Raw genomic sequence first — 14541 nt, 5'->3', positions numbered from 1 at the left:
CAGCAGTGGAAACCCTGGGCCCTTCTTGAGGGAAGGGACGAAATGTCCTCATCCCAGGGCAGCTGGGACCCTCAGCAGTCCCCCCCTCTGCTGCCTCCCAGTAGAAGCAGCACTCCAGGCATGCATCCCACCTCACCAGCAGAGCCAGTGGGAAAAGCTACAACTTATTATGCAACAGAGATTTTCTTCAAATAAAATAAAAAGCTGAGCAGAATAAAAGTGGCATTATGTCCTCCGGAAGCTGATCCTCACTCCCTGGAGTGACAATTTTAACTTAAAGACTCCTGAACTCCAGCAGAATTGTAAATTTGCCAGGCTGGATGCAGGGAAATACCCCGAAGGATTATCAGAGCCCATTCCAGAGCCTGGAGGAGCAGAAGTGCTGCAGGAGCACAAGCACCACAAGATGCCAGCACAGCCCAGCTGGATGAGCTGCTTCCAACCTGGCATGTGGGTAGGGGGCATTTGGGGGTTCCCACATGCCATGAGCAGCCTGAGGGCTCTGCCTGAGGCTGGGGAAGGAGCTGGAATGAGGGAGAGGAGCAGCAGCTCTTCCCAACCAGCCCCACCAGAGGAGCCGACTCTCCTGCCCCGTGAAAGAGTGTCCAAGCAGAGTCTGGCTGACAAATCCCTCTCTCCTACAACGTCCTATAAAGGCTGGTTACAAAGTCAAGGACAGGAAGCAAATTCTGGCTGACACGGAGGTGGTCAGTCAAAGGTTGGACTCAATGACCTCGGAGGTCTTTTCAAACCAAAACGATTCAGTGATTCAGTGAAACACCCTCAGCACCTCTGAGGCCAAGCCCTCTGCAGGGACGTGGCTTATGCAAGAGCTGAGGAGCCTCAGGGCCAATCCTGCAAATCCACCGACTGTCTGAGCTCAGCCAGAATTCCATGGAAGGAACGTGCCAGGAGAGGGCAACCTGCTCCTGCTGCATGCTCGGATGGAAGCAGAGAGCAAACCACCATGTGACTGGAACTGCCTGGGAAGAAAGGCCTGGGGGAGCTGGTGACAGCGGCTGGACACGAGCCCGGGTGTGCCCAGGGGGGCAGGAGGCCAATGGCCCCTGGGCTGTGCCAGCCCTGCTGTGTCCCAGCCCCAGGGCAGGGCCCGTCCCTGTGCTGGCACTGCTGGGGCACCTCCAGCCCTGGGGGCACTTCTGGGCCCCTCAGACAAGAGACACTGAGGGGCTGGAGCGTGTGCAGGGAAGGGAACGGAGCTGGGAAGGGGCTGGAGCAGCAGGAGGGGCTGAGGGAGCTGGGGGGGCTCAGCCTGGAGCAAAGGAGGCTCAGGGGGACCTTCTGGCTCTGCAAGTCCCTGACAGGAGGGGGGAGCCGGGGGGGGTCGGGCTCTGCTCCCAGGGAACAAGGGACAGGAGGAGAGGGAACGGCCTCCAGCTGTGCCAGGGGAGGATCAGGTTGGACATCAGGAAGAATTTCTTCATGGAAGGGGTTGTCAGGCATTGGAAGGAGCTGTCCAGGGCAGGGGTGGAGTCCCCATCCCTGGAGGGATTTAAGAGCCCTGTGGATGTGGCACTTGGGGACATGGGTCAGTGGTGGCCTTGGCAGTGCTGAGGGAAGGTTGGACTTGATGACCTCAGAGGGCTTTTCCCACCTAAACAGTTCTTTGATTCTGTGACTTTAGCATACTCAGTCATCCCATCCACCTTTTCCAGAGGAATGTCAGAAATCCCGTGGGGATGAAGGCACACACAGATCTGCAGGTACACTGGTGCCATCATTCCTCTCAAGCTGTGAGTCCTACCAATTCCCTGATCCCCGACTAACAACCCAAAGAAAGACATCAAAGGGCATCACATCCGACCCAAAGAAAGATAAATTCCTTTATCTGCAGGGAGAACATCTGAGGGACTCACTGTGCCCTGCGAGGGTGGCACTCAGGAGCTCAGACCCCATTCTCCCTTCTGTGGCCAGGAGCAGAACCTGTTGGGTTTCATTAGACCCAAACCCCACACCAGAAGGGTTTCCTGTCAATCTTTCACTCCTTAGGGTCCAACAGCTCTGCCACCCTCACCCCTGCCCCAGCTCAACCCCCAAGAGATGCCTTCAGACTCGTTGAAGTGATCAGCTTTCATCTAGTGACTCACTTCTAATTAGCAAGAACTGTTATTATTTTCAGAGTTCAAAACTGATTTACCTACAGCCTTTTTCTGTGCCAGGTAAAGGAAAAAAGCCCGTGGGAATTTTAAATGCCTAAAAATAACACTGAAATAAATACACTGAACTGATGAGGTAAGCTGGTAATCTCCCCCTTGGTGCTCCCAATAAGATGAAAATCCCCATTGTGTTACTAAACCTGGCATTAAAAACTACTTACAAGTGAAACTTGCCTTAAAAACATAAGGAACAAGAGTCCATTTCTAGCACTGAGCAAGACTTCCAGGCACAAGAGCCAGGATGTGCCAGGACACGGCTGCAGGGCTTTTTCTCCTTCCTGCACCCACAGCTCCGTGTTCCAGCATCTCCATGAGGAACCCACGCCATCAAACTACACTGGGAACCCCCTGGGATGGAACTGTGCAGAGCAGAATGGAATCCTGAAATCCCAGACTGGTTTGGGTTGGAAGGAACCTTAAAGCTCATCTTGGAACACCTTCCATAGACCAGGCTGCTCCAAGTATCCCTTCCAGGGATCCAGGGGCAGCCCCAGCTGCTCTGGGCAACCTGTGCCAGGGCCTCCCCACCCTCCCAGGGAAGGATTCCTTCCCAATATCCCATCTAACCCTGCCCTCTGGCATTGGGAAGCCATTCCCCCTTGGCCTGTCACTCCAGGTCCTTGTCCAACGTCCCTCTCCACCTTTCCTGTAGGCTTCCTTCGCAAAGCCCTGTCCTTTGGTTCTTCCACTGGATAAAGTTTTGCTTTATCTGTGTGTCCAGTCCCTTTCCATGTCCCTTTTTCCAGAAACCTGGGATTCTTCGTTAGGCAGTAAGGTTTTCCAGCATGTAAATATGCTGCATGCTCCCATTTTAGACAGCACTAGGAGCAGTTGAAAGCTTTGGTGTTATTTTTAGCACAAATATTTTCAAAAGCAGTTTAGTCTTCCAGAACCAAACCTGGAGTGTCACTGGTACTTAAGGAAACCACATTCTTTGCCTGTTGTGAAAAATAACAACTTTGTAGTATATGGAAGTGTTTTCTTGCTCAAACTCCATAGCCTTGCCACCGAGGGTGACTTTCTCCTGGCTCCTTGCCAGCTGCACAGTGTTTATTCCCTGGGATTTGAAAAATCCCCGTTCCTGCGTGGGTGCAGAAGTGGGAAGGATGATCCGTGTCGCTCCTTCTCTGCTGCACTTGCTAATATTAACTGGGTTTGTCATTTTGGGAACTTATAACAGGAGTTGGGATGAATGTCAGTGCAGATGGTCCTTCCTTGCTGAGCCGGGCACTGGGAATTGGGATGCTCTGCCTGGTCGGGATTAACTGTTGTACCTGTGGCTTGTTCATGGACATGGAGCTGTGTGAGCCTGGGAGCAGCCAACAGGATGGACAGGGGGACCCCTCAGCCCCTGGCACATGTCTGATGAAGAGCAGGCTGCTCCCAAGGGAGGATCCTGACCCTGTCACACCCAGCAAAGCCTCTGCTGGGCTGTCCCAGAGCTGCCACTGTGATGGCTGGGGGGCACCAGGGAATGGTGGGCAAGGAGGGGCACTGCTCTCAGGGGGACACAGGCAGTTGGAGGGGGCTTGGTCTCTCCTGCCCTCACTGGGGTGGATGCTGCCTGGGGCCAACTTGCGTACCACTGACAACCAGGTGTCCTGGGCACCCAAGCTGGGCTCATCTGGAGAGGCTGGAACCTCACACTTGGGACACACAGACACAGGGTGAGGCCCCGGCACTAGGGAGGCCCTGGCACAGGTTGCCAGACGAAGTGTGGCTTGCCCCTGGATCCCTTGCGAGTAAAGTGTCCAAAGGCCAGGTTGGACGGGGGCTTGGAGCAACCTGGGCTAGTGGGAGGTGTCCCTGCCCATGGCAGGGGGTGGCACTGGATGAGCTTTAAGGTCCCTCCAACCCAAAACATTCCATGATTCTGTAATTCTATGACCCTGCGAAGGCACGAACTTCCATTTGTAATTCCCCAAGGGAAATAATTAACCATGAGTTAATTAACCATATGTGCACAGTTGCCCAGGTATCATTGGTTTTGGCTTTGCAGCCTTGCCAAGTGACCTTGGCAAATTCCCTTGACAAAAAGATGTGTGGAAGTGAAGAAATCACATGGAAGCAACACAAAAAAGCCCATCAAGAAATAGAGAAAGGAAACATTGATTTACAAACAGCTGGAAAACATGGAATGATAAATCTCCTAACACAAATCATGCACTCACACACAGTGTTTGTCCAGAGCATGGGGTGAGAGGGCTGTAAATAATGAAATAAAGAAAAAGCAGACTTTAAAGAAACACAGAAGATGGGCACAGGAGAAACACAAGCCAACAACAACCCACAGCAGTTTGAAACACAGGAACAGCTTTGCAGTACCAACAGACATGGCACAGCAGAGAGCATTCTGCCACCTTGATACTTATCAACTCAAGGAATAGCACAATTCTCACTGTAGGAATTAATCTCTCTCCCATTTTTGCTGGTGAAACATTTGCTCTCCACCTTCCACAGGGTGAACTGCCCTGCACCTGATGTCTGCAGTTGGTTACTTCAGCTCCTGAATTATTCTCCCCCCTCCCAGCTCCCACAGCCACGGCGCAGGACTGAGCAAGGACTGAGAAGGATTTCTCCTCCCTGTGGACCTGCACCAAACTCCTTCTGCATCAGCTCAGCCAAAAAAGAGCCTTTTCCTTCACTGCAGCTGTCCCAGGTCACTCTGGTGAGGAAAGAAAGGCCCTGATGTGCCAGCAAACTTCATAGAATAATGGAATCATTAAGGTTGGAAAAGCCCTCTGAGACTATCAAGTCCAACCATCCCCCAGCACTGCCAAGGCCACCACTGACCATGTCCCCAAGTGCCACATCCACAGGGCTGTTAAACCCCTCCAGGGACGGGGACTGCACCACTGCCCTGGGCAGTTGTGCCAGGGCAGGACAACCCTTTCCATGAAGGAATTTTCCCTAATAACCAATCTAAACCTCCCCCAGTATCCTCGTGCTGCACATTCCACCCCCCTCCTCCAGCAGGAGCATCTTCCCGAGCTCCAGCGTGAGCGGAGCCTCCTGCCCACCCCGCTCTGCTCCTGCAGTGCCAGCCCTTCCCAGCCCCCTACACCCTCCTCTGCTCCGTCACGTTCCATTATTTATGTTCAGGGGTTATTAAACAGCCTCACCAGGAACACTGAGCACACAGGAGCCCAAAAACTTCCAGGGAGGAGCCGTCCAGCCGGGCCTGGCTCACCACACACAGCCTGTGGAGTGCCAGCTCCCCCAGGGATCCAAGGAGCCCTGAAACAGGGCAGGAGGGGCAGAGCAGAGGGTGACTGCTCAGGGAGCAGAGCACCAGCACTCCCTCGTCCCCCTGTGCCCTGGGCAGCAGCACAAGGCAGGGCAGGTGCTGGGGATGGGTGGTGCTGTTGGGCAGGTGAAGTGCATGTCCTGCAGAACTGCAGAGCTCCAGGAGCTGTGACATCACTTCCCACCCCCCTCTGAATCATGGAATCATGGAATGGTTTGGGTTGGAAGGAACCTTAAAGCCCATCCAGTGCCACCCCCTGCCATGGGCAGGGACACCTCCCACCAGCCCAGGTTGCTCCAAGCCCCGTCCAAACCTTGGCCTTGGACCCACTTCCTAGGGATCCAGGGGCAGCCACAGCTTCTCTGGGCAACCTGTGTCAGGGCCTCCCCATCCTCATAGGGAACAATTCCTTCCCAGTATCCCATCTAACACTGTCCTCTGGCAGTGGGAAGCCATTCCCCCTTGTCCTGGCACTTCCAGGCCCTTGTCCAATGTCCCTCTCCAACTCTTCTTGTAGGTTCCCTTCAGGTACTGCTGCCCTTTGGTTCTCCCAGTGGATGAAGTTCTGCTTTACCTGTGTGTCCAGCCCCTTTCCATGTGTGTTTTTCCAGAAAGCTGGGAATCTTAGTTTGGAAAGCCATTCCCCATTGTCCTGTCACAGAATCATGGAATGGTTTGGGTTGGAAGGGATCTTAAAGTCCATCTGGTTCCACCCCCTGCCACGGGCAGGGACACCTCTGCAGTGAGGACTGAGCAGCCACGTGGCTCCTTCGCTCGCTCCGGAGGACGAGGCCGGAGCAGCGGGAATGGCCTAAATACTGAGCTCCTGCTGGAATGGGTCAGTCCTGCTGTTATGTAAGGACCATTTACTGTGTTCCTTCGCTGGGAATGATTATCAGGGATTACATCTGGGAAAGAAGAGCGGAGAACAGCATGTTGTACCTGGGAAACAAGGGGAAGATCAGCAGCACAGCCAGGAGGGAAGCACAGTCCTGGGGTTACTCCACCCCGACAGGGAAGGGAGGTGGAGACCAGGAAAGCAGCAGCAGGAGAATTATAACAGATTAGAAAAAAGCCAGGGGGGGTGGGGGGAGGAGGGAAGCAGTTCCTGGGCTGTGAAATAGAAAATCCTCAAGATTCCTCTCATCCTCCTCATGTTTGCACTGCCAGGCAGCAGCCAGGAGCAGTTGGAGGCTCTGTAGACAAGAGAACCCTACACTGGTTTGGTTGGAAGGACCTTAAACACTAGCCAGTCCCACCCCCTGCCATGGGCAGGGACTCCTTCCATTATCCCAGGTTGCTCCAAGCCCCGTCCAATCCAGGGATCCAGGGGCAGCCACAGCTTCTCTGGGCAACCTGGGCCAGGGCCTCCCCACCCTCACAGGTGGGGACCTTCCCAATATTCCATCCAAACCTACTCTCATTTTAAAGCCATTCTCCCTTGTTCTGTCACTCCATGCCTTGTGGATCTCAGATGTTCACAGCCCATTTCAGCTGGATGTCCATCCATCAGGATCAGACACTCAACTTGATCAAGCACTCACTCCCCTGCCCCTCCCAGCTCCAGGCCTGCAAAATTCCCAAGCCAAAGAAAAATTCCAAGGCTGAACAAACACACTCTAAAAGCAACAAAAATAGGAAACCCCTTTTTTTCTGTGTGTCACTTTAATTTCTTATGCCAGACACGTGTTCAGACCACTTTCTTCATCCATCAGGACCGAAACCCCCATGATTAGGATGCTTGCCAACAGCCCCATCACCTGTGATTTCCTGGGCACTCAGCCACTTCTTTCCATGAAGAAATTTTCCCAATATCCAACCTAAACCTCCCCTGGCACAACTGGAAGACACTTCCTCCCTGGCTCCCCCCTCCTGTCAGGGACTTGCAGAGCCAGAAGGTCCCCCCTGAGCCTCCTTTGCTCCAGGCTGAGCCCCCCCAGCTCCCTCAGCCCCTCCTGCTGCTCCAGCCCCTTCCCAGCTCCGTTCCCTTCCCTGCACACGCTCCAGCCCCTCAGTGTCTCTTGTCTGAGGGGCCCAGAAGTGCCCCCAGGGCTGGAGGTGCCCCAGCAGTGCCAGCACAGGGAGGGCCCTGCCCTGGGGCTGGGACACAGCAGGGCTGGCACAGCCCAGGGGCCATTGGCCTCCTGCCCCCCTGGGCACACCCAGGCTCGTGTCCAGCCACTGTCACCAGCACCCCCAGGGCCTTTTCCAGCTTTCCAGCCCCTCTGCCCCAGCCTGGAGCGTTCCATGGGGTGGTGGTGACCCAAGGGCAGGACCCGACACTTGGCCTTGTTGTCCCTCACACCTCTGGCCTGGGCCCCTGGATCCAGCCTGTCCAGATCCCTGGGCAGAGCCTTCCTGGCCCGGGTCAGCCAGGAGGAGCTGAAGGGTTGGCTGCAGCTCACTGGTGGTGGCTGAGATGGAGTAACCCATCCTGATGCAAGGGAACAGGGATATGGGAGGGGCAGAGCATCCTGGCACTGCAGGAGGGAACACAAGCGGGCACAGAAGGCACTGAGAGGAAACAGGAATCATTGAGAGCAGGAAACCCAAGCAAAGAGCTCCATCTCAGCAGCACTGTCAATTCTATTTCCCATGGCAGCAGCTCCTGGCATAGTTAACAGCAGCCAGCTCTCCTGGGAAAATCAAGACTCCAAGGTAAAGAGGCAATTAGAAGAGCAAGGTGACAGAGAGCTGGCAGCCAGTGCCTCCAGACAGGAGCTCTCCAGCAGAGGGAAAACAGCTCACAGTGATGGAGGAACTCACAGGAGGAGGGGAAAAGGGAATGCTTTTGTCCAAAGAGCTGGAAATAGCAGGACTGTTACAGCCAGAGATGAGCTGGAGTCGAGGGCACAAGGACAACAATGACAGGGATTGTCCTGTCCTGCCACAGCCAAAGCAGAGGCACAAACCAAGGCCACCTGGCCAGGAGCTTCTGGGAGGCCAGGGGAGGACAACAAGGGGATAATTCACAGAGCAGGGCAGGGAAGGTGGCAGATGCTTTGCAGTGTCACAGGCCCAAGTCAAAACAGCTTTTGCAAACAAACTTGGAAAAAGGACAAAAAACAGCCCTGATAAATCAAGGAACAAAAGTAACATTATCACTAGAGCAATTAAAGGGAAAGCCGAGGAATAATTCATGATGGTTATTTTTTAATGCCACTATAAAGGCTGGAGCCAGGACATTGAAGGGGAACCACTTGCTGGCTTGAGCTGTCCCTTGGGTCTCACCCACCCAACTGCACAACAACCCTGGGGTGGGGAACACAGCTCCAGTGTTCCTCTCCAGAGCTGGATCTTCCCTTTCCACTCTGCTGCAGCAGAAACTCACCCCAGGACCAGGGCAGAAGGCATCACCACCACCAACAACAACCCTCCTCCTTCCCCTGGCACCACTCAGACCTCCCATTCTCCTGCAGTCCAAAAAGCTGCCCTGCTTGCCAAGAAGAGAGCAATGGATTAAGGCAGGAAGAATAACCAGACAACCCAAGCAGTCAAATCTGGTTATCCCAAATCCCAGAGCCACACCACAGGGTGCTGGTTTCAAAGTGAATCCTTCCCAGGATGGTTGAACGAGGTCAGCTCAGGCAATTCCATCTCTCCCCTGGCAAGCAAGGTGTAACTGGTATTTTGGGAACAAGATAATGGGACAGGGCACAGGCAGTGGTTCCTCTGGGCACTGCTCCTTCACTTACAGTGCTGTGCTGCCTGAGGACCTCCTGGGTCACATTCTGCACACAGAGAGTTAGAGCTTGTAACCCAAGAGATGAAACTGTGCCCAAACCTGTTGAGTCTTTCTGGATTTTCTGGCTCCCCGCAGCGAGTGCCACAACTTAACTGGGTGTTGAACAAAGTATTAATTATTCCTGCTCCATTTAAACCTATGACCTGATAATTTCCTCCTTCTTCTTGTTATAGGCACTTGTCCTCAACCTTTCATAGACTCAGTCACGAATCATTCAAGTTGAAAGAGACCTTTAAGTCCAGCTGTCAACCCATCACCACCACCGTGTCCACACTAACCCGTGTCCCCAGAGCCACATCCACATGTTTTTTGAACACTTCCAGGGATGGGGACTCCACCCCTGCCCTGGGCAGCTGTGCCAGTGCCTGACCACCCTTTCCATGAAGAAATTTTCCCAATATCCAACCTGGCCCTCCCCTGGCACAGCTGGAGGCCGTTCCCTCTCCTCCTGTCCCTTGTTCCCTGGGAGCAGAGCCCGACCCCCCCCTGGCTCCCCCCTCCTGTCAGGGACTTGCAGAGCCAGAAGGTCCCCCCTGAACCTCCTTTGCTCCAGGCTGAGCCCCCCCAGCTCCCTCAGTTCCTCATCAGACTTGTGCTCTGGCACATTTTGTGCAGCACTGACCATCTCCCACATGGCACCTTCAGCTGTTGTTCTTCCAGATGGAAAATTTACTTTCCATCATCCCCCTTCCCTTGGTGGAGGAGGTTTTATTTGTCTGGTTAATCTTGTGCCTGTTTGTTTTTTTGGTTTGATTTTGTTTTTTTAAGTTCTGCTGAAAACCCTCTGAGCCAACATGGGGAGAGCCAGGGCCTCTCCAGGGACAACCTCACAGCTGCACATGGAGCAAACCTACACTTTATCTTTTCCACTTTTCTTATCAATTCCCATTGTTTTTGCTGTGCTGTCTTCAGCCCCAGCCAAAGGAACCAGACACCTCTGAACACAGTTGGTAGGTAAGTTGGCCCTGGCACAGATACCAGCACTGATCCATCCAGTGAATTCCTGGATTTTAGTTCCATGAACACCAAAACCACCTTAAGCCAGCCTGGAATCTGCTCCTGAATCACAGCGTGGCCTTCACCCTCTCTCCTCCCAGGAACCGCCAAGCAGGGGGGCAAAAGGAGTCACCAACTCCCTCCCCAAGCAGCCCAAGTCCATTCTGGGGAGTTTTCCCAGTGTTTAAAAGACGGGGGACAGACCCCCTCATCACAGAGCCAAGAAAACAATCCAATCCCCATATATTCATCACTCATATAATTTCTGTATCTCATGATATTGCCCTAAACACAAAGGATAGTTTTATACATATTTTTATATTTTTTTTCTTAAAGAATATCAACCAACCACAGTCACCAAATACAGGGGGTGAGCACAGAAATCTGATTTTCAGGATAGAGAACAGCACAGGGTCATACCCAGCACTGATGAAAGCAGGTGATGGAGCTTGGAACCATGTGGGCAAATCAAGTTTACTACAACTTTACCAACACTTTGTAATCCCAACTAGGAACAGGAATGCCAGGTTTGTCTGAACAGAGGCTAAAGGTGAGCTGTCCAGTCAGGTGTGGGACCCTGCTGTCCTCCTGTGACACTACACATGTGTTTGAGAGGAATTAAGCACACGTGGTAATTGAGCAGAGCTAAGCCAGCAGCTCAGCTCTACTCTCACTTTCTGCCACTAATCCCCTGGGATCCCCAGGCAGGTTTCTCCCCAGGAAGCAGGATGAGGACAGAGAGCCCAGGCCACATTTCTCAGTACCAGTGTCCCAGGTCACAGCTTGTTACCAAAATAGTCCCAGCTCTGCACCGGACAGAGGGGAAACCAGAGCTCCTCCAGCTACACAGCACAGGGAACAGCAAAGTCTCCCATCTCACACTTGCTCTGGGGACAGGTTTTGCTGTTTCTTAAAAACAGACATGAAAATCAGACCTGTGAAATGGCCTCTCTGGGTGCACAGCTCCAGCCAGCAAGCAAGTTAAAAACACTTCCACAGACTCTTTTCATCCACCCCAAAATGCTCTCCCAGTAGTCAAGGTACGTGCAGAGTTATCCCAATTTGCCAGTCCAACACCCATCAAATCTCAAACACCCTGAAGGCAGTGAGGGAGCACTGATTCCTGCAGAGACACAGCCTGTGAGAGTCACTGATGCTCCTCCTCGTCAGCACAAATCCAAATGGCTCCTCACCACCCTCTGTGCCCACTGGAGCCCATCTGGGCTCTGCAGAGCAGCCCTGGAAAACAACACGGCTTTGGGGGATCACTCAGGGTAAGAGGAGCCAATTCAGACAATTCCCCATGTGAGCAGACCTGAAGGACCCAAGGACTTCTTCAGCAAATCCAGAGTCTCCTCCTTCCACCTTTAACACCCACCCCAGGGCTCACCCAGCACTCACAGGGACACAACACTAGGAATTTTATTTTGATTCAAGCAAAACGGTCAAACCTAACACCCAAACTCTTTACCTTAATGAAAAGATCTCTAACTGGGACAAAACACCATCAGCCAGGTGAACATGAAAGCACAAAGTAACGCAGTGATCTCCTCAGCTCTACCTCCACAGCACAAGGACTCAGCACCTGCTCACAGAGTGTCTTATCCCCTCAGATGAGATCAGAAAAGCCTGGAATAAGAGGAATGTGTGTGGTTTTGATCTCCCCTGAGCTCCCTAGGCTGGATGGCAGCTGAGTCAGCACAGCCACACCAGCACTGCTGCTGCCCTGCCCTCAGCCCTGAGTGAGGAACTCAGCACGGCCAGAGCCTCAGGACAGCAAGTCTCTGCACTTGCTATTTTTGTGGGAAGAGACAAACCAAAATAACTGTGCCTGGCTCTGGGGCAGTGTTGCTGACAGGCTCCCACGGCCCCGGGCTGGGCTGCAGCTCCATGGCCCCTCCACGTCTCCCCAGCATCACTCACAGGCCAAAAGGGGAAGGTGAAGCCACACACCCACCTCTCCAGGAGACCCTTCTCCACACACTCACCCAGATAAAGGACTCACATCCCATTATGGATGTTCCTGGACCATCAGCCTCCACAGCCAGCTCACTGCAGGTGGGACCAGCACAGTGTCACTCTGCCCAGATAAACAAGTGTGCCCAGGAACTTCAGATGTGCTCTCCCCCTGCATTTGCATATTCCAGAGCTGGAATTTTAAGGGACAGAGAGTTCACAATACTTAGAATCAGGGAATCATGGAATGGTTTGGGTTGGAAGGAACCTTAAAGCCCATCCAGTGCCACCCCCTGCCATGGGCAGGGACACCTTCCACTAGCCCAGGTTGCTCCAAGCCCCGTCCAACCTGGCCTTGGACACTTCCAGGGATCCAGGGGCAGCCACAGTTGCTCTGGGCAACCTGTGCCAGGTTCCCTCACAGGGAACAATTGGTTCCCAATATCCCATCTATCCCTGCCCTCTGGCAGTGGGAAGCCATTCCCCCTTATCCTGCCCCTCCAGGCCCTTGTCCCAAGTCCCTCTCCAGCTCTCCTGGAGCCCCTTTAGGCCCTGGAAAGCTTCATCCATCCATGGATGCCCGTGCCCTGGCACACATCATGCTTCAACAATCCTGGGAAATGGGTGTCTGACACATGAATCAACATCTGCCTGCCCTTGTGTGACCACCCACTGCTCAGAAGCCACATCAGCCCAGGGCTGGGGTTTGTTCCCCCCCAGTTCCCACCATCAGCACTCAGAGTTCTGCTGTTCCTCCAACCCCTCACACCCGTGCCCTGGGTCCCCCCTCAGGGCTGGGGGTTTGCTGTGCACACAGCAGCACTTCCCACGGGGAAGCTGAGGGGTTTCCTGGGGCACTGAACCAACCCCAACCTTCCCCAAGGTGACTCTGAAAGCTGAGCTCACACTGTACCCCTGGATGAACGTTCTCTGCACAGAGCAGCATCTGCAGGGGTCCCAAAGCCCAAACCTGAGCCAGGACAGGGAGGTGTGATGGGCACTGAACCAAAGTGACCCCAGGATCCACCACAAATCCCTCACCACTGCACTCCCCAGTCCCACCTTCACACACCCCTTCTCTTAAATATTCAGGGAATTTTATGCAGATACATTTTCATTTTAAGAGAAGCATTATAAACTCAGGTGTTCACTCCATCTCTCTCCTAGAAGGGAAAATGATGAAATAAGAGGAAATGCTGATTTCCAGTATCCAACAAAAGATCTGAGAGTGGATTTATTTCAGAACAAAGGAGACAGCCAGCTTTTTGATACATTCACAGAATCGTGGAATCACAGAATGGGCTGGGTTGAAAGGGACCTTAAAGACCATCTCATTCCACTCTCCTGTCTGTGTACCCCCTGAAGGGGACACCTTCCACTATCCCAGGTTGCTCCAAGCTCCATCCAGGACTGAACATTCCAGAGACAGGGCAGTCACAGCTTCTCTGGGCAACCTGTGGCAGGGCCTCACCACCCTCCCAGGGAACAATTCCTTCCCAATCTCCCACTTCAGGCCCTTTTCCAAAGTCCCTGTCCAGCTCTCTTGAAGCCCCTTTAGGTACTGGAAAGGGCTCTGAGGTCTCCCTGGAGCCTTCTCTTCTCCATTCCTGAGGTTTGTTTTCTGCAACTTGAAGCTATGTTGGTTTGTAGAAGAAAAGCCACAGTTAATCCCAAAAGAGTTATAAACACTGAACTATTTCTAAAATATTCTGTTTGTTAACCAACCCATTACCCATCAGAGCAGTAACAATGTCACTCTGGGGAGGAGCTGTGAGACAGGCACAGGGCTCTGACAGTTTTACACAATGCAGCAGTGCCAAAGCTGCTCCAATAAATACCACAACAAACACCACAGCACAGCATGGTGTGTGGAAGGGGGAGGAGGAGAGATACACACAGAGCCAGCTCAACTAAACAGATGTGTCATCTACCAAACTAAGCTATGGGAACACCACCCATGTGGTACAGGAGCCACTGCCCACTGCATTTACAGCATTCCCAGTCCACACAGAGCAGCAGAGTCTCCAGGAGGCAGGCACATCATCCTGCCTTCAGGGACGAGTTCATCAGCATGAGTTCATTGTTACTGGCTGTCCACAATGTACAGCCATTACCACAGCTCTAAAGACCTCCCAGAGCTGCCCAACCAGCTGAGAAGATGAGTGGTGCCCACAGCATTGTGTCCAACCCTTTGTGTCCCTGGGAAACCATCAGCTCCATTCCAGCACGTACGAAATCGGATCTGTGCAGGTTCTGCACAGCTGAGCAGGCACAGAGGAGCTGCTGGCAGGGGGGACTGAGAGGACTCCTCCAAGGCAGCTGCCAAGTGACTCTGATTAATTCTTTTGGGCAGGTGCCACGGGCAAGTGAGTCCCTGTGTCACCCTCCAGAGCCAGCCTGTCTGGCAGGAGAGAGGAGCC

Source organism: Manacus vitellinus, unplaced genomic scaffold (genome assembly GCF_001715985.3).
Source record: "Manacus vitellinus isolate BGI_N305 unplaced genomic scaffold, ASM171598v3 scaffold_84_pilon, whole genome shotgun sequence".
Taxonomy (NCBI): Eukaryota; Metazoa; Chordata; class Aves; order Passeriformes; family Pipridae; genus Manacus; species Manacus vitellinus.
The sequence above is the reverse complement of the archived record's forward strand: the minus strand, read 5'-3'. Positions refer to the sequence as shown.